General features: G+C 44.2%; 1 protein-coding gene across 20 annotated transcripts in view; it reads left to right on the forward strand.

Annotated features, from left to right (window-relative positions):
- The window catches only part of DAB1 (DAB adaptor protein 1), a 1141854-nt gene that overhangs the window by 817626 nt on the left and 302237 nt on the right, over positions 1-21991 (forward strand). The gene's annotated exons all lie outside the window — the stretch shown is intronic.

Consider the following 21991-nt stretch of genomic DNA (forward strand, 5'->3'; position numbering starts at 1 on the left):
GTGTGCCAGATCTGTTCTAAGCACTTAATACATATTAATTTATCTCCTTCCCACAGCAACACTAGGCAGCTGGTACTAATGCTGTCTGCGATCTCCAGATAAGTCACTGGACCGTAGTCTGTAGGGAGCCAGGGCAGCGTGGCGAGGGCAGGACTGGCGGCTCTCACTATGTTCCATCGCCCCTTGTTCTCGTCTGTGTCAGCTGGGGGTGCAGGGCACAACTCTCCCCGCACCACACCCCTGCAGGTGATACGAGAGAGGGAACATGAAAAGGGGAAGAATCCAGGGTTTATGGGGCATGCACGTGCCAGGTCGAGGGCTACATCTTTTACCCATGTTAACATGTGACATTGACAACAACCCTGTCAGGTAAGTATCATCCTCCTCATGTTAGATATGAGGGTGTGGGGAACCTGAGCTGCTGAGTGATTTGCTTTGCCATATGCAGTTATGTGGCAAAGCTGGGATTTGAACCCAGGTCTCCCAGCTGTGAAGTTCAGACTGTTGCTTCGGTTTAAGTTCTTCCCTCTCTCCCTCCCTCTAGTTTTAGGACGATGGTGGCAAAACAGACAAGGTGCCTGCCTTAAAGAGGCTTACCTGCTAGACAGAGAATTGGTCAGTAAGCAAACAGATAAACATACAAGCAGACCATTACAGCTATGAGGGAGATCAATGGGGTGACTGAGAGAGCCCCTGATCTAGGAAGCAGGCCCTTAATTAGGGTCCACAGAGAGGATATCTCTGAGGTCCAGTGGAGGTGAAGGAGACAGCTGTGCAAAGAACAAGGCAGAGAATCCCAGGCAGATACACCAGCAAGGACAGAGCTCTGAAGCAGAGAAAAGTACAGGATATTTGAGGAACAGGAAAAGGGCAGCATGCCTGGTGTGAGGCAGGCAGAGGTCAGATCAAGCAGGGCCTCACAGAACAGAGTAAGAAGTCTAGATAATTTTCTCACTTCCATAAAATTTAGAATAAAATTAGCCCCATGACCCTGAGCCATCTGAGTCTGCAGTTTTTAATCTGTTCGCCGTGTGTAATAATCCCTGCCCTGTGTCCATCTCAGGGATGGTTTGAACATCAGATGACATAAGGAAATCTTACAGGCATTCTACAGAAGTCGCAGAGAGGAATGAGTGATTTATCTGACCACATTTATATGTGTGAAAGAGAGGAGTTCTTGGAAGTCTGACTGTATAAAGAAGGCAAGCTGAGCGTTGGGATTCCTGAGGGATGAGTCTCTGCTTAGCTAGGACTGGTAGTCATAGTGGTAATAGTATGATGATAATAATATATACCCAATAAGCTCTTACTGTGTGCCAGACTCGAGCAAAGCTCTTTAAAGGCATTATCAGTTAGTCCTCACGATACCGTAGAAGACACACATACTATGACTTCCTTCATTTGTCAGTTGAGGGACTGAGGCACAGTGAGGTTAAGTCTCTGCATCCTCGGGCTTGGTTGTGAATAACTAAAAATTCAACAAAACCTGGCCTGAACAAGCAATATGTTTCTTTTAATTATAAAAATCCCACACGGAGAGTAAGCTGGTGCTGGTAAGTCCGCTCAAGAAAGTCATCAAGAACCCAAGGTCCTCTGCCTGTTTGCTCCATCATCCTTAATGTGTAGCTTTTGTTCCTCATAAATGCAGAGTGGCTGCTGCAGCTCCAGTTTTCTCATATGTATCTCAAATCAGGGGGAGGAGGAGAGCCGAAGGAGATGAGCAGTGGTGGCAGGGATAAACTTTTTTGGCTTTTTTGGCTTTCGGGAAAGGGCAGTGTTCATCTACATCTTCTTTGCCTCTGACTGGGGTGTACAACCAAACCTAGCTGAAAAGGAAGCAGGATTCTGGAATTTCACTTTATAGTTGAATGGGCACAGGTTACAGAGAAGGGTATTAGAAATTGAGTTAGTGAGCCAGGCCCCAGTCACCCTGCCAGTACATGGTGAAAGCTCCTTACTGGGGAGAGACTTAGGAATCTTGGACCCGCTATTTAACCTCTCTATGCCAATAATTTTCACTTGTAAAATAGGAATAATAAGAGTTTTTGAATAGTGGGGTTTTTGGGGGCGGATAAAATTAAGATAGTCCTCAGAAAGCAATTGCCATGGCGTCTGGCATATAGTTAAGCACACACCAAATATATGTACTTACTGTAGTACATATATTTGTTCTTACTGTTACATTGTTACTGTTATTGTTAGCAGTTTCTGTGCCAGCATTTATGAATGATGGGCAGGGGTGAGAGAGTCGGAGATGAAAAGGGTGGGTGTTTACAGAAAGGCTCTTTAGATGGCTAAAGAGATGAGGCTGCGTTCACTAGGAAGAGGAGAGGGAGGGCTGTTTCTGACGGAGGGAACAGCATATGCTTAGCAGGTGCCAAGTCACACAAGGGTGACTCTGCACGGCCTGTTAAGAAACTGCATGTATTTCTAACACGCTGCAAAGTGGTGTGAGGGTCAAGGGCAGCCAGGCAGTCGTGAGCAAGATTTCCTGAGTACTGCCTTTATGCTGAGCACCTTCCTATGCCCCAGGGACACAATGAACAGTGAGGTGAAGCCCCTGCTCTCCAGAAGCACATCACATCGACACTCGGTTTTCTCATTTGCCAAATGCAGGAAAAAAATGAAAGAAGCCTAAATTGTGTTAACCATCTGCTCTGTGACAGATTCGAGGGTAGATGTTTTGTGGATGCTGTCTCATTAAACTTCGAGGTCATTATTACTCTCTCCATCCGACAGGTGAGTAGAAGAGTCCACAAGCTGTCCAGGATCACCCAGCTAATAAGTACTACAGCAGGGATTCAGTTCAGATTTCTGACTCCGGAACCTGTGTGCTCTGTTTGCTGTACTGCTTCCAGAACCCTGGGTAGTACACATACACACACACACACACACACACACACACACACACACACACACCTGGTGATGCAGCAGTATCTGAGAGCACCTTAGAGCCAGAGGCAATATAAACATCAAGAGCTGGGATATTTTATTTTACTTTATTTTATATTATTTATTTTATTTTATTTTATTTTATTTTATTTTATTTTATTTTATTTTATTCTATTCTATTTTATTTATTTTATTTTATTCTATTCCATTCTATTTATTTATTTTTTTAAAATTTTTTTATTGTATTTTTAAGAAAAAAGTAAAGTACTTTCTTTACTACTACAGTAAATTTCCATAAGCTTGTCAATTCCTTCCCAGTCAAGCTGATTAGCCAGACTGGAGCCATCCAGGTTGCTTACACGAAGGAGGATGGCTTGATTGTAGTTCAGCACCTTAGCTGTCATTGAGCTGCCTTCCTAAATATGATCCTTATTGCCCTGCTCACCCCTCTATAAACACCACTGCAATGAAAGCATAAAACATTAAAAACATCTCCTGGGTGACTGCTATTGCCTTTTGAATTAACACCAGAAATGCTCATTTGATAGATGTGGTTTAACTCGAGCGATATTTCTTGACGGGTTAATGAATATCATATGTTATCCTTTAACCTAATATAACACCATCAATTATTTAGTTATTTTTATTGATTGACCTCTTCCAGATTATTTAATAGTAGATTTTTCACTATTTAGAAGATTTAATGCTGAGCGCTCGGGCACCCTCTTTTGCTATTAAGGGGTGTCCTCTGAATATAGAGGGGTGGGTACACATTCTTATTATATTTTTTTTTTGAAGAGACAAATTGCAGGTCATCCTGGAATTAGTGAACATGATGCATACATAACCATGTAAATCTAAACATAACAACAAGTTGAACTGCTGATGACACCGGAGATAGGGTTTCAAAGGGGCAGATAATCAAGCCTGCACAGTTAGAGTTACTGTTTAAATATGCAAAAAGCAGAAAGGCCATCCTGGAAAGAGAGAATGTGCATCAAAACTAGCACCAGTATAAAATACAAGCAATGGCCCGTAAAAGCACATGTGTCCCTGAGTTTGTAACCAAGAACTAGAAAGCAATATGAAATTGTGTTCCTTTAGCTTGTATTTTGGGACACTGTGTGTTCTCAGGGGCTCCTCATGGGCTGACAGGAAGTAAGGAGGAGGAGTCTGGAAGGCAGGCTGCCTGGGATCCATTTCTCTTGGGACACTAATTAGTTCCCTGACTCTGGGATTGATTGGCCTGCAAAGCCACATCTCTTTCTTGACTAGAATCTAGCTCTCTTTACAATGGGCTCTGGCTGCTTTGTGGGACCTTGTGCTGGGCTGGGAGAAGTTATGGAATGGATAAGCATATGAATTATAGAATTACAGAAAGGTGGGATACTGGAAGGCCAGAAATTTTCTCATGCAGGAAGATGGAATTTGGAATTTGTTTCCAAATGTGTTGTCAAAATTAATAATTTTTCCTAAGGCCCTCCTTTCATGTCAGCCTATTATCACTCACCATAAGTTAATACTCCTATTAATTTTGTTAGAATAGCCAGAATTAACCTAGAGATTTCTAATTTGCAAAGTAATACTTAGATTCTTTCCTCTCTCATACCTTGCATGGGTATTTGTGATTTCAAACAGGTGTCCGACCTCCCAAGTTTTCTCCCCAGTAGTTTTAAGTCAGTAAGGAAAACAAGAATCCTATCTTGGTCTTCAGGTATAGAAACTGGTGGAAGGCAGAGAGAACTGGGAGGTCAGAAGAGAGAGTGTTGAATCCTGGCACTTCCAGTTGTTACTCTGTATATGTGCTGCCCAAGCGAGCACATCCAGTTGTTACTTTGATGACCTTAGGCGAATCATCTAAACTCCATGAAAGCCTTTGCATCCATAATATTGAAACATTGAAATAAACCTGACCAAGAAAATGATATAGGCATATAGTTCATTGAGGCATATGAAAGTCCTTATTACTGGGGAATATAGTGCTTGTGTGTAGGATTCTTCTAGCCTTGGGATAATGCCAACCACCTGCCTTCTTGGAAACCACGTGGCCCACCTCCACAGTGGACACCTGTAATCTATTATGGCATTCTTTTCCATGAGCCAATGTGTAGCCTCAAAATTTCTTGTGGCACTGCCCTCCAGGTTGCCACTTGTCAGTTGATCAGATTTGGCAAGCCGGATGAAAACTCACATGCTATCCTAGACCTGGCCTAGATTTTGGACCCAGACCTACCTTCAGCCTCCCTCCTCTTCAGAGGTAGGCATTTCTCTGTTTTTGAAATCATGTGATCTACCCAGAAAATTCATGAACGCAGCCACCTCTCAGAAGCTAGAAAGATGTGCTCCCTGTGGCTGATTAGGTGGCAGCTATGTGAAATATCACCCTGCAGGATGCACCAGCCATCACGGGTAGCAGACAACCTGGGAAGGCCAAGATATGTATAGTTTTAGACCCAGCAGGCTCAATAGTATGTGGTTTGCAATGATTAGATACCTTCCCCCAAATAGGACCTGTGGGGTCCTTAGAGACCCTACTTAAAATATGTCACTGAAGATTGTTTTTAAACATCCCAAAGGTAACTGAGACCTGAATTTCAGGCCCATCAGTCCCCAACATTCACATTTTTCAATTTTTAGTCTCTTTGACTTTGAGGAAAATGAACTTTGGCAAAGTAAGTAATTTGGCCACGTACATCTCAGGGGGCCACTAAGAAGCTGCCCTGTCCACAGGATGGGAATCCTTTTCTTCCCGTTTTGGTTCTGTTTTCTGGCAAGCTTATCGCCATTTCTCTTAGCATTTACATTTCCCTTTCCTTGCCAAGGCACAGGAGATGTGTTCTGACACACGGCATCATTTTAGTGATCGCTTAGCCTTCTTTTTGCTCCTTACTTCTCCCACGGTGGAGCTAATCATTTCTGGGGCTTGATGAGCAGGCTTGACTGCAGGCCTGAAGAGACCCTGTCTATAGCTCCAGAGGACTGGAAGATAGTTTTCTTGTGGGTCAGGGACAGATGCGTTCCCACAGTCACAGAAGTTAGCAACACATGCCTCCCTGACAGGAGGCTGGATTGCAGGAGGGCAATCGTGGCATAAGCCTGGAGGAGACTGATGCGCATTTCTGCCTTCTCTAAGGGCCCATACTCTAGATTGCTCAGCAGACCTCCCAAATGTGATCCTGGGCACATAGCCCCACCTCGTTTTTCTTGTAAAGATGGCCTCTTGTGCAAAAAGACTGCGCAGCACTGCTGCTCATGGACTCAATGTCCCCGTTCTGATATTCCTATGTTAAAGTCAACCCCTAATGTGATGGTATGTGGAGATAGGAATTTTAGGAGGCAGTTACGTGTAGATGAGGCCATAAGGCTGGTGCCTTCACGATGGGATTAGTGCCCTTGTAAGAGGAGGCACCAGAGAGCCTTCACGATGGGATTAGTGCCCTTGTAAGAGGAGGCACCAGAGAGCTTGCTTTCTCTCCACTGTGTAAGGATGCGGCAAGAAAATGCTCTCTGCAAGGCAGGAGCAGCAGCGTCCACCAGAAATGGAATCTGCCGCTACCTTGATCTTGGACTTCCTAGACTTACTGCTGGGTAAGCCGCTCACTGTATGGTATGTTGCGGCAGCCCCAGCAGACTAAGGCACTGCCTGCTCTGTCTTCGTAGAGAGTGTTGAGCAGAACACCAGGCACCAGTACCAGGAGAGGACTCCTGCTTGTGGAGGATAGCAGAGATCATCACACTGGCAGCCACCAGGGATGAGAAGTCCAAACACTTCTGACCACTGTGTCTTCGTATCATAGTCACCACAGAAAACAGCACCGTCAGGCACCAGATGGATCAGTAGTGTGTTCACAGAGAGAAGAGACAGAGTAGGGTCAGCTCTGATACCGGGCATCAGTCTCCCAAGACCAGTGGGTCCCCTGGTGGTCAAAGCAGGGCCCTTGGCCTACACACACCCGTCTCTGTCTCAGTAGAAGAACCGTGACCCATCCCCTGTGCAGTCTGAAATACTGAAAGCTGGGTGCACACCCTTAAACAGAACAAAGGAGAGCACACGGAGGCTGCAGCAGGGAGATCTTTCCCATACAAGGGGGTAAGCCCAGCACAGACTGTGTGGACTCTCTCTTTGTCAGCCCGTATTCCAGGCCCAACACATTCCTATATGGCTGACCCGGGGTTTAAGTACTACATACGTGCACAGGACTGACTTTCCCAACAATCACAGTGGGCATGGCCACATCAAAGGCTCTGACAGGTCCAGGATTGGAGAGAGACCTTAACCCCACGCTTCTTCTACTCACCTGTCCAGAGAGCGCATTTTCAAAGCACTTCCATGGGCTGGTTTTCTGGAGAAGTCACTTTGGGGAAAGTTGGATGAGGTCATAGTTTGCCCTCCTTTGCTTCCTGTTACCTGTTACTCGTTCAGAGTTTATGTCTGCATCAGGCAGAATGTGAGCATTATCTTTTTTGTTTGATCTTGAGCCTAGATGTCTTAAAGTTCCTGTCCACGGAAGAACTGGCCAGTTCATGAGCTGACCAGAGTAAGGTAGACTGAGTATACACAGCCCGACATTTTGAATATTAAGGGAAATTATGGAAAGGACCAGAGTGGTCACCTTATGGTGCAGGGTTAATTATCCCCAAACATTTCACTGCTGGACTGAGCTCCCTGAGGGAAAGGAGTGTGTCCTATTCATTATGTCCATGCCCAGCGGAAGCATAGAGCCCGAAGAAATCTCTCATAAGTGCCTGTTGAGTAAATGAAATCATTTGCAGGTGATGACAGATTCATACACCTTTAATACTGGAAAGAAGCCAAGCAATTATTTAGCCCAAATTCATTTTAGAAACAAGGAAATAAAGAACCAGAAAAACGTTTGAAGACATCATGGGCCGGTGATGTGGCCCTCGTGTTGCAGGTTTGGAAAAGAACAGTGAGGTCCAATTAGTTCTTGATTCTTTCTCTAGGGGAGGAGTGTGTTCTCTGGGTTGGGACCTCATATGAGGATGGGTTTGCCCATTATTCCAGTTTACTTTTAGTAATTCACTTCAACGACTATTGTTACCTACTTATAGTGGCTGGCTGTCTTAGTTCAGGCTGCTGTATGAAGGATAATAATAAATAAAGTGCTGCGGGCTGAGTGGCTTGTAGACAACAGGAATTTGTTTCTCACAGTTTGGGAGTCTACAAGTCTGAGGGCAGGGTGCCAGCGGGTTCTCAGGAAATCACCTGAAACCCGAACAGAGCTACACACAGCGACTAGAGCATGGAGGAGGGGAACCAGCGCCATGCTGGGCAGGTGTTGAAGGTAGTGGACAGGGGATGCAACTGTGAAAGTTTTTCATGGGATATAGAGTGTGGAGCATTGTCCTCAAGAATAACTGGAGGGTTGCTGGGAATGGGGGAGAAGAGAGCCAAACCGGGGCAAGTCTTGAGCAGAGGCTTAGAGGCTGAGAGGGAGGGTGGCTGCAGCACAGAGGAAGACACAGGAGGGAGGACAGGACCTTCAGAGCCCTGCCACATGAAGCCATTTAGACTGTGAGCGATCCCTGTTTCTTAGCCCTCCCCTCCAATGCACGTAGCTAATGGAATGTTTTTTTATGGACTACAAGACCCACATTAACACGGTCTACTTTTAATGCCATACAATGGGCGAAAATCTCTTGGTTTTATTGACTGCTTCTTTATCTGACTTTACCTAATTGGAAAATAAACAGATAAAATGATACCTTTACCACAGATGAATAATTCATGTTCTCTTTGTCTTTTTGTCAGAAAAGAAAGCCTAGCAGATCTGTCTTTAAATTAGGATATCTGGTAGATGAGAGAAAAATGTGAGCGATTAACTCCAAATTGAGTTCAGTGTGAATTTCTGAGAACCGGAGTCCTCCTCCGTAATGAAGTCTAGATTGGTTCACGTAACGGTTCACCTGGCTCTGGTGGAGCCCAAATTCAGAACATATGAGTGCTATTGACCTGTTAATTTGAAATGTTTTAATCTGCATAAAAATGGATTGTATTAATTGTTTCACATTAACCAGGGCTGACTGTAATGTCTGATTGAATTAGGCTGACTTTTCTCTTTCTTGGCTCCTTGCGGTTTCATTTGCCCCAAACACGAGTAACGTTTCCCCATTCCACGCCAATCATCTGAACAGGGTGGGCTGTGTGGCTCTCAGAGAGCCACCAACCTCCTGCAAATACAAATAGTGACCATCCTCACTGACCACACTACTGGGCACCTCTCTGTGAAGCGTCCGTCTTTTCTAATTACTCTTGTATTTCTCCACTCCAATCTCACTGGCTTACATCATTTTCTCGGTATGTCAAATCTCGGTAAGTAAGCTTTAACTCCTTACATCAATCTGTGCTTCAAAGAAAGTATTGGAAATGAAAAACCGATTTAATAAAAAAACCATAATTTTTGTTTTACACACATACTCTGAGATCTCACGTGGGCAGCATATCCTGTTGAACCTGGTTCTGGCCTTGGGGAGGTCACGGTCTGGTTCTGGTGGTATGGTTTAAATGTAGGAAAATTCAATTAATAGTTCAAATCACCATTGAGGGGAAAGGAGGCCCCCGGCCAGATAACATTGCTAAATGAGTGGTGGAATCTGTGGGGACTAAGAAACACGTTTGTTCCTTAAATATGCCTTGTGTTTTGTTTTTCCTTCCACGATTCTGAGGCTTGGCCCCGTTCTTTGCTGGGTCTGGTATCTTTCCTCTGTATAACACGATGAAATCATAGCCTGTTCTGGGAGAGCCTTCCTCGGCCACCCTCACCCCTTGTCTGATTAAGTGCCCTCTTCTGGGCCCTCATAGCTCCTGACAAACCATCGCTGTATTTATCTTACCATTTACTTGTCTCTTTCAATCAGCTGGGATGAAAGGTTAAACTTCAACTTCCAGCATGTAAGAAGGCAAGACCGAAGAGGGAATTTAGGAAGAATTAGATGATGTATCCCAGGCCACTGCTTCTCAACAGTGGTATGTGGACCAGTGACATTAGCATCTCCTGGCAGCAAATTAAAATTGCAAAAATCTCATGCTCCACCTCAGACCTACAGCATCTGAATTTTAGCAGAGCCCAGTTGATTCGTATGCATGTTAAAGCTTGAGAAGGGGCGCCTGGGTGGCGCAGTCGGTTAAGCGTCCGACTTCAGCCAGGTCACGATCTCGCGGTCCGTGAGTTCGAGCCCCGCGTCGGGCTCTGGGCTGATGGCTCGGAGCCTGGAGCCTGTTTCTGATTCTGTGTCTCCCTCTCTTTGCCCCTCCCCCGTTCATGCTCTGTCTGTCTCTCTCTGTCCCAAAAATAAATTAAAAAAAAAGTTGATAAAAAAAAATTAAAAAAAAAAAAAAAAAAGCTTGAGAAGAACTGCACTGGTTTAGGCTACTGCTTCTCAAACTTGGCTACACATTGGAATCACATGGGGGTCTTGTAAGTAAGGAGGCTTGGGTCCCACCCACAGACGTTCTGATTTAATTGACTGGGGGTGTGGCCAATTAAAATCTCTCCAGGTGATGCTAATCTGCAGCCACCTGTGTGAGCCACTTCTGGGCTAGTGTTTCCCAGTTGCTATCACTGCCATTATCACACTGTATTATCTTTTTCATTAATGTGCCTGTTTTGCCTCCCTCTTAAGAGCAGAGACTCTTTTATATATCCCAAGACTCTAGTACAGTCTCTCTCACTGAATAATTATTTCTTAAAATGAATGGAAACAAACCTGAGTGAAGCCTTTAGTGTTGAATTTGAGGAAAACATTGGAGCAGACTTAGGGAAAAGAGTAGCAATAGCTTGGATGAAGAATTGAAGGGGCGCCTGGGTGGCTCAGTCGGCTGAGCATCTGACTTCAGCTCAGGTCATGATCTCACAGCTCATGCGCTCGAGCCCTGCATCGGGCTCTGTGCTGACAGCTCGGAGCCTGGAGCCTGCTTAGGATTCTCTCTGACCCTCCCCCACTTACACTCTGTCTCTGTCTCTCAAAAATAAATAAACAATAAAAAAATTTAAAAAAAAATAATTGAAGCATGCTATTAATATAATAGGCAAAGAAAAAAAAAGATTCAGAGTGTTCCCCTTCTGGCCAAAGTTGTACAGGGTATGTCAAGTTGTCAGAAGGGGTGGGTGATCTTTTTTTAACAGGAAGAGAGGAGACTTACAAGTTTAATTGACTCTAAGCCGTGAATGATGTGACCGTGACACTTAACCATCCAGTAAGAAAATCACAGTATGACTTTTCAAATGCATTGCTAGAAGTTGCCGTGTTGACTTGTACCGGGGATTGGACTGCTGTACCTCTAGGCACCACACTTTGAGGAAGTAGTGAGCATTGTTGATGATATGGAAATCACATCATGGGAGGGGGTGCGTGGGAATGAATGCCTGGAGAGGAGAGGAAGTAGGGAGGACATGATTGCTTTTTTCAGAGCTGCCTCTTGTGTGGAAGAGAGCAGAACCATGCTGTGCTGCTCTACAGGACGTAGCTGGGGCCAGCGGAAGTCATGGAGGCAGAATTTGGCTCAACCTAAGAAAGACTTGTGCCAGTAAGAGCTGTCCAATAATAGAACCGGCTGCCTAGGGAGATGGTGTGAGCGAGCTCTCTATCTTTGGAAATGTTCTAGCAGAGCCTGGATGGCCATCTGTCATGGGTATTGTGGAGATATTCATGTATTCAGTGGATGCACAAAATTGTGTTGATGATGATAATAGTAGTAAATGTGACTACTATCTACTGAGTGCCGGTTAAGTGCCAGGTACTGTGCTTTAGGCAAGTTTGTATCCATTATTCTCTTTAATCCTTCTATGCCTAAGGGAAAGTGACAATTACCTCTTCCACTTTACAGAAGAAATGGGTTCAGAGCTAGGGTTTGAACCCTGTGCTTTCTGACTTCAAAACACATAACCTTTTCAATATACCACCTACCTTTGATAGCTCCTCCATTGCTAAAATCCTGTCATTCCCAGTGTATTTAAATATCGGATTTGAAGTGACCTTTAGATGTCTATGTGGAAATGTTCCTGTGGAGAGCTGGACATGAAGGCTTGGGAGTTGAGGGAGTGGTCATGATGGTAGATGGAGATTGAGTATGGTCTACTGAGAGGTGAGGGTCAATGCTGTTTGATTAAGATTCCCAAGGTAATGACTACAGAGGGGAGGAGTCAGAATGGGCTGACTCCCTCACATGTGCTGTTAGAAAGTCAAACCCAAGGGAATGAGACCTGCCTCCCAAGTAGGAACCACTGGATTATCACTGCATGTTGGAAGCCTGATTTTTTAAAATTATTTTTAATGTTTGTTTATTTTTGAAAGAGAGAGAGGCAGAAAGAGATGGAGACACAGAATCCAAAGCAGGCTCCAGGCTCTGAGCTCTTCGCACAGGGCCCGCCATGGGGCTCGAAGCCAGGAGCCGCAAGATCATGACCTGAGCCAAAGTCAGATGCTTGATCAACTGAGCCACCCAGGCACCTCCCCCACCATCTTAAAAGATTTTTTAAATGTATGTTTAGCTTTGAGAGAGAGAGGGAAGCCTGAATTTTAAGCTCAGTAAAATGTGAATGCTTCTATAAATTTTCAGATTCTGGATGGAAACAATCCAAGTCAAGGGCTGAAATTGGAGTCAGTATGATATAGTGACTCAACGTATAGCCTCTGTCTGGGTTGATATCTGGACACTACTTCTCCCTAGCTATGTGTTCTTCTGCACATTACCTTCCTATGCCTCAATTTCATCATCTGTAAAATGGGGATAACATTGTCTCCCCCCCATAGGTTTATCATGAAGCTTAAGTAAAATAATGTACATAAAGTATTTGAACAGTGGCTGACACGTGGTAAGCGCTTGGTGTTTATATTCAGATTAGTTTTTAAATCTAAGTAAACCCTAAGTACCACAAATGGAATAGTTTCCTTAGGACACTCAGCTGTCTAGGAATTCAGCTTACATTTTTTTTTTTTAGTTAAAATGCACAGCCGATACCTTTAGTTGATCAAGCATTGTAGCTTGATATTTCAGTCCATTTTGTTGCAGCTTCTAGACTGTATGAATCTACTTTCCCATTAGAACACAGAGTGTGTCTACTGTACGGAACTGAGGCAGCCTAAAGGAGAGGTCAGAAGAAGGACTTTGCAGTCACACTGCCTGGGTTTAAATTCTGCCTTCATCATTTACTAGCACTGTGACCTGGAGCAATTCGCTAGTCACTCGAAGCCTCGGTTTCTTTCTTATAAAATGGAGATTGTAGTAATACCTCCCTCATTACAGTTTATCAGTCAAATGAGATTACATGTGTCGAGTGCTTGGAACAGTGCCCCGGGATCTTCCACATAGTAAGCATTCAATAAATGATGATGATGATACACGTATCTCGTAAAACACAGGAACTCAAAATGCCCTGGGGTTCTCACTGTATGTATCAGTGTTAATGATAGAATCCTGTAGTTTGCATGCATAATCTGTGGACAGGTTTCTCTGTGAGCAGAGACTTACAGTTTGGGGGATGACCATGGGTGATGGCTCCTGAAACTGTAGGCAAGACTAAGAGCTATGCCTGTCTTTATGGAGAAAATCAATACGCTTTCATTAGTCACTGTGTGACCTTATAAAGTTTAAGAGGTGTTAGCATAAGTACCCTGAATGGAACGTGAGACTGTTAGTAAGAGAAAACTGAGAACATGGTCAACACTGGCTTCAGGAATAAAGTCATTTTGTTATCTCCTATAAGAAAGAGTCAGAGGTGCGTGGTCCCAATATTGGTGCAGTAGTTCCAAGATGTTATCAGGGTTCAAGTTCTTTCTTTTTGCTCTGTGCCATCCTTAGATTGATTGCTTCATGGTCCCAGGATGGCTGCCTTAGGAGCAAGTATCACATCCTTCTATAACTTCACTGAAAACAGGAAGAAACCAGGGCAGCTAGGATGGTACAATGGAGCTTTCATCATTTGTCTCCTTTCTTTTATCAGAGGTAAAAACAAAACAAAAAACAACTTCCCAGAAATAACTCCCACAAAGCGAGATACTGCCATCCCCCGTGACTCTTGATTTGTCTGAACTGGATCACACTGCCATTTCCAGCCAGAAGGGAGGCTAAGAGATTATCTGCCTTTTTGGCATCTCTAAGGGAGGTGGACAAGGAGAAAAGGCAATGTGGGTTAAGAAGTTTTCTAACGTCAGTGCACCAATGAAAACGTGAGTGTTCATGTGCCACAGAAAGGTCACACAAAGTATTTGAATTTGATTGTGGGGGAGAGAGAGTTATTTGGTAAGAAATGGACAACACCCAGAGAAAGGAACTGGGGAATCAGGGAGGGCTTTGAATGCCTTCAGTTTGCCTTATCCTATAAGCAGGCGTCATTCATCAGTGAGTAATGTGGAGGAAGTGCCTGGATTCTAAATATGTGAGTGGAAAAATTGCCACAGAAGAGTCATCCAATTGCTCTTGTTTGCAGCTGCCGATTCTGACCCAGATCTGCCCTCCCCCAGTCCTCAGCTGCTGATCCTAGCTCTGGGGAGCTGGAGCGTGAGCTCTGCCAGGCTGAAGATGCCCATTTCCCTAGCTCTCCCACTACTCTCCAAACAAGCTGTTCCTGGAGACAGGGGAGAGCACGCTCCATAGTAACAGGCCTAGTAATTAGCGGCCGCTCTAGGGCCTTGCAACACTTCTAAAAAGACAAGGTGATTCAATAAGTTCTGTCACTACCCCCTGAGAGTTTCCACAGACAGAGGGACAGGTGGGGCTCTCCATTGCTAATGACATGGAGCCCTTTACCCTGCAGTCTTTTCAGAGTGCGGGCTGGGAGATGTGGGACAAAAGCAAAACAGGTGGGCATTGAGTCTGCGTGTCTGCTCTTGATGGGAGAGCTGTTTTTATACATGCTGTCGGCAAATTGCGCTGCCCTGAAGGGTAGGCGGAGAACCCAACAGAAGTGTGGCAGGGAGAATGATATCTTGCCATTTGCAACTACGTGGATGGAACTGGAGGGTATTATGCTAAGCGAAGTTAGTCAGAGAAAGACAAATATCATATGACTTCACTCATAACAAGACTTTAAGACACAAAACTGATGAACACAAGGGAAGGGAAGCAAAAATAATATAAAAACCAGGAGGGGGACAAAAATGTAAGAGACTCTTAAATATGGAGAACAAACAGAGGGTTACTGGAGGGGGGATGGGAGGGGGGGATGGGCTAAATGGGGAAGGGGCATTAAGGAATCTACTCCTGAAATCATTGTTGCACTATACGCTAACTTGGATGTAAATTAAAAAAATAAATACAAATTAAAAAAAAAAAGTGCGGCCATACAGTCCTGTCTGAATGAATATGCAAAATGTGAAGATGCTGTGCAAAATGCAAACTGTGCCCTATCTCCTCAGTCTTTAATCCAGAGGCTCAACAACTGGAAGATCATTCATTTGTTTTCATATTCATTGGTAAATAAAAAGTTGGAAATTTAATAACGCATTTATCATATTGAGTCAAAATGCTCTAAATTACTAATTATTTTCCTCAATAGGGAGTGGAAGAATAGGGTAAGATCAGGGAGTAAGATCAGGGTAAGATCTCCCCTGGGAGTTAGAGCCTCACAGAGGCAACTGGAACTGATTCTGGAAGGCTGAGTAGGAACTTGCCAGGCTTATGGAGGTAAGCAGAGGTCTTGGAGATATCAGGACTTTGTAATGTTTGTTTGTTTATTTTGAGAGAGAGAGGGAGAGAGAGCGAGAAAATGAGCACAAGCATGGGAGGGGCAGAGAGAGCCAGAGACACAAAATCTGAAGCAGGCTTCAGGCTCTGAGCTGTCAGCACAGAGCCCGATGTGGGGCTCGAACTCATGAGCTGTGAGATCATCACCTGAACCAAAGTCAGACGCTTAACCAATCCAGGTGCCCCAATTAGGGCTTTTATGTAGGGTATTTCAGATGGAGGAAAATCATCTAAAGGGCATAAATTTGTAAAATGCAGATGAGCATCTGATACTATGTTTACTTAGCACTTCTCTCCCCTTCTTCTTCAGAAAAAAAAAAAAATCCCATTTTCTCCTCCTAGAGATGGTTCGACACCGCACAGTTGCATGGTTGGAATCAATCTAGCATTCAGCTCTAGTCAGCTGGTCTGGGAGTATCATCTCTGAGATTTTTTAAAGTTGCAGCTGGGTGAGAGCTTTCTTCCAGTCAGCTCATCACTAGTGATAAACTGAGAGGTAAGGCAAGGGACTTGTTGATGGCTCTGAGCCTGCCATTTCGAAATACTCCTGACTGTAAGAGACAGAAACCCAGTTCAAGCAAGCATAGATCAGAGGCATGGGTTGTAAAAATTTGCATAAGCATGGGCCCCGAGTCTCTCATTTCTGTGTTTGCAGGCAGACTGGATACTTCCAAATGGTGGCAATCAGGATCAACAATGACTTCCATATCCCACTTTTCACTGGGGTAGGAGGGAGGGTAGGAGACAGAAAAAGAAAAGAAGCAATACAATTGAGTAAATAAGAAAATCTGAAAGAAAGACCAGAATGATGGAATGTTTCTCAAATGTTGATAGACCTATAAATCTGCTGGAAATCTTCCTGTCGTGCAGATTTTGACCAAGTATGTCTGGAGTGACCCCGAAGATTTGCATTCTAACAAACCCCCATATGATATTAATGCTGCTGGTTCAGTGACCACGCTTTGAGTAACAAAGTGTTCATAGAGAACGTTTAAGATTGGAGAAAATCGGAAAAGCTGGTGCAGTGTAGTTGTATGGGAAGCAGGTAGAAGTGAGTTGTAAATTTCAGTAGGCCCATGGAGGTGACCATTAAGCAAACTTGAAAAAGGTAGTTATATTGACATGATTTAAAGAAATGGGCTATTTTCTGTTTTAAAAGCATCTACTAACTATTGCCGCATAACAGATTGCCCCCAAACTTCGCATCTTAAAGCAGCAAACGTTTGTGGTTCCAGTTTCAGTGGGTGGCCTTAGCTGGGTGCTTTTGCTCAGACTCCGTCGTCGTGGTCGTAAGGCTGCAGGCAGGGTGTTGCTCAGGGCTGCCGCATCCATTTCCAGGCTCAGATCTGTTTCCAAGTTCACTCCAGTAGCTGTTGGCAGGCCCCAGTTTTTTACAGACTCCCTCAGTTCTTGGCCACACAGGTCTTTCCATAGGGCGGCTCACAAACATGGCAGCTGGCTTCCGTCAGAGCAAGCAAACAAGAGGGCAAGAGATGGCCAGCCAGAGGGCAGCCAGCGTCTTTCCGTAACCTAGTTTATGAAGTGATCTTGCTTGTGCCGTATTCTGATTATTAGAAATGAGCCACTGGGTTCAGTCCCGCTCGGGGAGGAGATTATCAAAGGCATGGATCCCATGAGGCTGGCATTGCTGGAGGCCATTGTAGAGGCTGCCTACCACAGCATGCCTTTGCCTATTACCTCAGAACCTGGTGACTTGTGCTCTTATACGGGTGGTGGTTATTGCCAGTTTGTTTAGCAAAGAGGATCATGGGAGTTTCTTGGCTCCCAGTAGAAACCAGGATTGGCCCAAATGGTTCTGACTAAGCTAGAGTTGGCTTTGGCTGATCTGCAACTTCTGAGGTGTGTCCAAACCAGTTTCTGCTTTCCAATACATCTGGGCAGAGGCTGGTAGGCCACCTGAGAGCTTGTGGGCAGCTGAGCTCTGACTGACCCCCTGGCCATTTTAATGCTACCAGTAAAATTGCCTGAGGAGCCTGCCAAGGAGACAGATGCTGCTGCTGGAGAAACACCTTCTGTAGACTGGCATTTGTCCGGTAATTGCTCTCCAAGAGAAAATAAGCTCTTCACGTGAGGGGGAAAGCGGATGGTGCCTGATTGTCTAGTATAGAGATGATTTAGAACAAGTGCTGCAAAGAAAATGCAAGAGGTATGATTAAAAAGAAGGCAGCCATTGTATAGATCTAAAGTTAGGCTCTTTTAAGCAAGTGACCAACTCAGGAAATGCTTCTTGTTTTCCAGGCGTACGCTACTACACAGTGAATTGAATTATGTGCAGACTACCTCAACCTGTTGCCTCACCCCTGCTTCTTTTGCAGTCTTATTTCTTTGGCAGTAGTGAGAGCCATTGTTTCCTTCTGGCTTACGGGCTCATAAGGCAGTAGAAACAGCCCTGGCTGAGACTGGCAACAGGCCTCACCATTTGCCAGGAGGGGATTCCAGCTTTTGTCCAGAGTTGTCTCATCTTTACACTGGGAGGGTAGCACTTCTCTCGTGAAGCAGTCTTAAAGATTAAGTGCAGCCAACACCAGGAAAATTTCCTTGCCATTTGGTAAATACTTAATACAGAGTGTCTTTAGAGCTTCTGTACTTCAAATAACACCATGGGAGGAACTTGAAATACTAAGTCCTCCAACACAGATGGGGAAGGCAGAGATCATAGTTAAGTGTTCCACTCATTCATCCAGTCATTCCCGACCCCCCCCCCCACCAATCAAGCCCAGCCAGCCATCCAGCCAGTGTTTATTGAGGTGTTCTCTTTGACTATACTATTCTCATCAGAGTGGCCATAAAGATGAACAAGTCAGGAATATGTCCTGCCCTTGAGGGCTTCAACAGTCACATTATTGATATATTTGAGATGAAATGACTACTGTAAAATAGAGGTGGAAATGAGAGGGAGTGACTGGCAGAAGGGACCTGGGGAGGCTGCTGTCAGGTGGGTGATCTGGGAAGGGCACTTGAAAGAAGTGCCATTTCAGAGGAGACCTGTGAGATAAGAAGGAACCAAGAGAAGGAACAATGTGAAAAGACCCAGAAGGAGAAAGAATAGAAAGATGGCCAAGGTGGGCATTTCCTAGATCAGGTGGGATATTTATAGTTATGCCAGGGAAAAATTTTGGTTTAAACACATTATGGAACTTCTGGTCATAAAAGCAAAACAGGTTTCCTTTTAAAAGATCTTTCCAAGATCTTAATATACTAATCTTGGGTATGATTTTTCAAGGGATTGAGGACCACTGTCTTATGAAGTACTTTCAGAACTATTTAACTGTGGATTTTCCCAACCTTCCTTCCATCTGTCCTTCATTCCATCTGTCCATCCCTTACCTATTTTTTATTTTAGGTTATTTATTTATTTATTTATTTATTTATTTATTTATTATTTATTTATTTATTTTTGAGAGAGGAGTGGAGCAGAGAAAGAGGAAGAGAGAGAGAGAGAATCCCAAGCAGGCTCTGCACTGTCAGTGTGGAGCCTGATGCAGGGCTCAAACTCATGAACCATGGGATCATGACCTGAGTTGTAATCAAGAGTCTGGCACTTAACTGACTGAGCCTCCCAGGTGCCCCGCCCTTACTTATTTTTAAAAAGCATTCTTAAGGAATAGAGTTCTGTGGGAAACCTTGGGAAATTACTTAGGGAATCTTTGAGCCTCACATCATCCCTCTCATAGGTCCCTGCTGTAGTAAAAGGGGGCTGGGGCTTGTAGTGTGAAGGACTTGCCAGGTCTCTGTTGGGAGTGAGTCAGATCTGCAGGGCCACGCGTGGCTTTCCCAAGTGCAGCGGACTTCTCAGAGCTCTGTGCCCCAGCTCCAGTGCCAGCCCATACAACCAGGGGCATTGACTTTTTTTTTAAAGTGTTCTGATATTTTTATATTTTCAAAAAATTCATAGCAGATAAAGACAGTTTCCGTAAAGTATCTCTTCGGTGGGAAGATGTTTCCTTTTAAGCTCACTGTCATTATTCAGTATGTGCATCTATTGAGTGATGCCCATGTTGCACAGCTATTGGGAGATTTCGAGGCGTTGATAAAGAGTAAGTCACAGAGTGAACAAACTCACACCTCTTCTTCCAAATGGCTCATAATCCTGTTTTCTTTGAAGAATGGCTAAGTTACATTTTCTGAGTAATAACAATGGTACAATATTAAGAGCCACTGAGTGGCCGCTGGCTGCCATGCGTGGTGCGAGGCGCATTACAGGTTAAACCACTAATGCTCAGAACGTGTTGGGAAGTAGGTGCCAACAGTTTGTATTTTTTGGCGAAGGAACCGTGGTCAACCTAGCTGTTAGCACGGCAGCACCGTGCCTCAGGCCTCACAGTACTTTAAGAAGCCCACAAAAATGTTTTGATTTCTCTTCAAATAAGAAAAAGAAATGACCTTTTAATCCCAGAATATAATTTTTAACATTTCTTTATGGTGGAAAGGGCCATGGAGGACAAAGTGCTTGGGGGCCTCTGACCGTCACAAGATGGGGACTCTGTGAAGGCTCAAGAAGTTGCAGCTTGCTCAGAGCCGTGCAGGGGAGATGGGCACAGACCAGTCCTAAACCTGTGTTCTTACACCCTAAAGGCTTCTCCTCAACTGGCTCTACCCCACTCTGACGTTTAGTCTAAGTGTTCTTTCCACAGAAACAGCAGGTGCCTGCAAAGTGAAAAAAAAGTTAGGGAAGGAAGGAGCCAAACCGTGAGAGACTCTTAAAACCTGAGAATAAACTGAGGGTTGATGGGGGGTGGGAGGGAGGGGAAAGTGGGTGATGGGCATTGAGGAGGGCACCTGTTGGGATGAGCACTGGGTGTTTTATGGAAACCAATTTGACAATAAATTTCATATTAAAAAATTAATTAATTAATTAATTAATTTTACCCTAGTTTGAGATTCTAGCTTTTGAGCAACCTACCAAGTGGAAGACCCCAAGTTAAGGGCTGGGGGTTTGTTGTGGGGATCAAATGAAATCATGGATGGAAAAATGCCATGTAAATCTTATTGGCTTTCATGTTAATGGAGAATAATAGCTCTCAGTTACTGAGAAACTATCATGTACCTTTATATACTTTTTTTCCTGTATGATAATACAACAAGGCAAATTTTCATATTACATTTTGGAGAGGAGAAAGTTAGGCTCAGACAAGTTAAGAAGCAGTACGTTTAGAGCCAGTAGTTAAGCTTGAGACCAACTTTACCTCATGGTCTGTGATTTTTATCTTCGTCATCACCATCATGCTATTGTTGCCATTGTTTCAAGTCAATTGAGAAGAAAGAGAAAGATGCATAAATACAGCATACTGACACAGTATCAAGTTAAATCGGCTTGAGTTGAGGCGTCCGCTGGTGATCTTGACCTGGATATAATAGATCCTGTTGGAAATAAATGATGTGAGACATTCCAGGGAGAAAAGCAACCAGAAAATGTGACCTTGTGATGAGTTGAACTGAATCTTAATTTATTGGGAACAAGGTCCAGTGCCATAAACATGTGCTGAACAGCGTAACTGATGTACTTTCCTCTCCTTCAGGTGGGCTGAAGGCAGGAAGTCTTCCTTTTGAGAAGGAATAAGCCGTCATTCTGAGATCGCTACAAGAGAGTTTGATGTCTTTCTGTCTCTCTTTCTCTTTTTTTTTTTTTTTTTTCCTTGAAGTTTGACTCTCTAAGTCTCGGAGATTCAATGACCTAGATGGCTGCCTCAGTTTCCCAGCATGATCATGCATCTGGAACCCAGACTCACCAAGAGAAGTCAGACAGGTTTAATCTTGGTACCCTTGGGTTGGGGAGCCTCCCCACGTGGACTGCCCAGCTCTCATGATGGGAGAGAACACTTGGTTCCACTGTGCCACGGAACACACTGTCTCCAGGGCAGCCACAGCCATGACATGGCCGTGTGGCCCTTCCCATTACCACACTTCACTTCTAGCCATGCATTTCCTGGACCCACAACACAAGCAACTCAGGGTTGTGGCTTTTAAAATCACAAAGGCCTGCATTCAAATCCTTATTGTAACACTGCCTGTGTTTTCTTGAGCAAGACCTTCACCCTCCGTGTCTGGTTTTTTTTGTCTGTAATGTGAAAATAATGAAAATATTAAACCCGTGTGGTGGTTCTGTGGAGGAAGAGAGACGACACATGGGATTCTAGCATTTTGAAAACATCTTAAGGGATGATTCAGAAGTAGGATTAGCGGGATGGACAAGATGAGATTATTATTGTTCTGGTTCTGTAAATGAGTAAATGGAGTCTCACCAAAGTTTTATTTTCCCAGGATTGCATGACTAGTAACTGAGGAAGCCAGTTCTGACAAACCAAACCTTATGGTCAGAACTACTGCTAGATTGTAGTCTCCTTGAGAGCAAAGACCCTGTGGTTGTGTTTC

This window comes from Neofelis nebulosa, chromosome 2 (genome assembly GCF_028018385.1).
Source record: "Neofelis nebulosa isolate mNeoNeb1 chromosome 2, mNeoNeb1.pri, whole genome shotgun sequence".
In the NCBI taxonomy this organism is placed as follows: domain Eukaryota; kingdom Metazoa; phylum Chordata; class Mammalia; order Carnivora; family Felidae; genus Neofelis; species Neofelis nebulosa.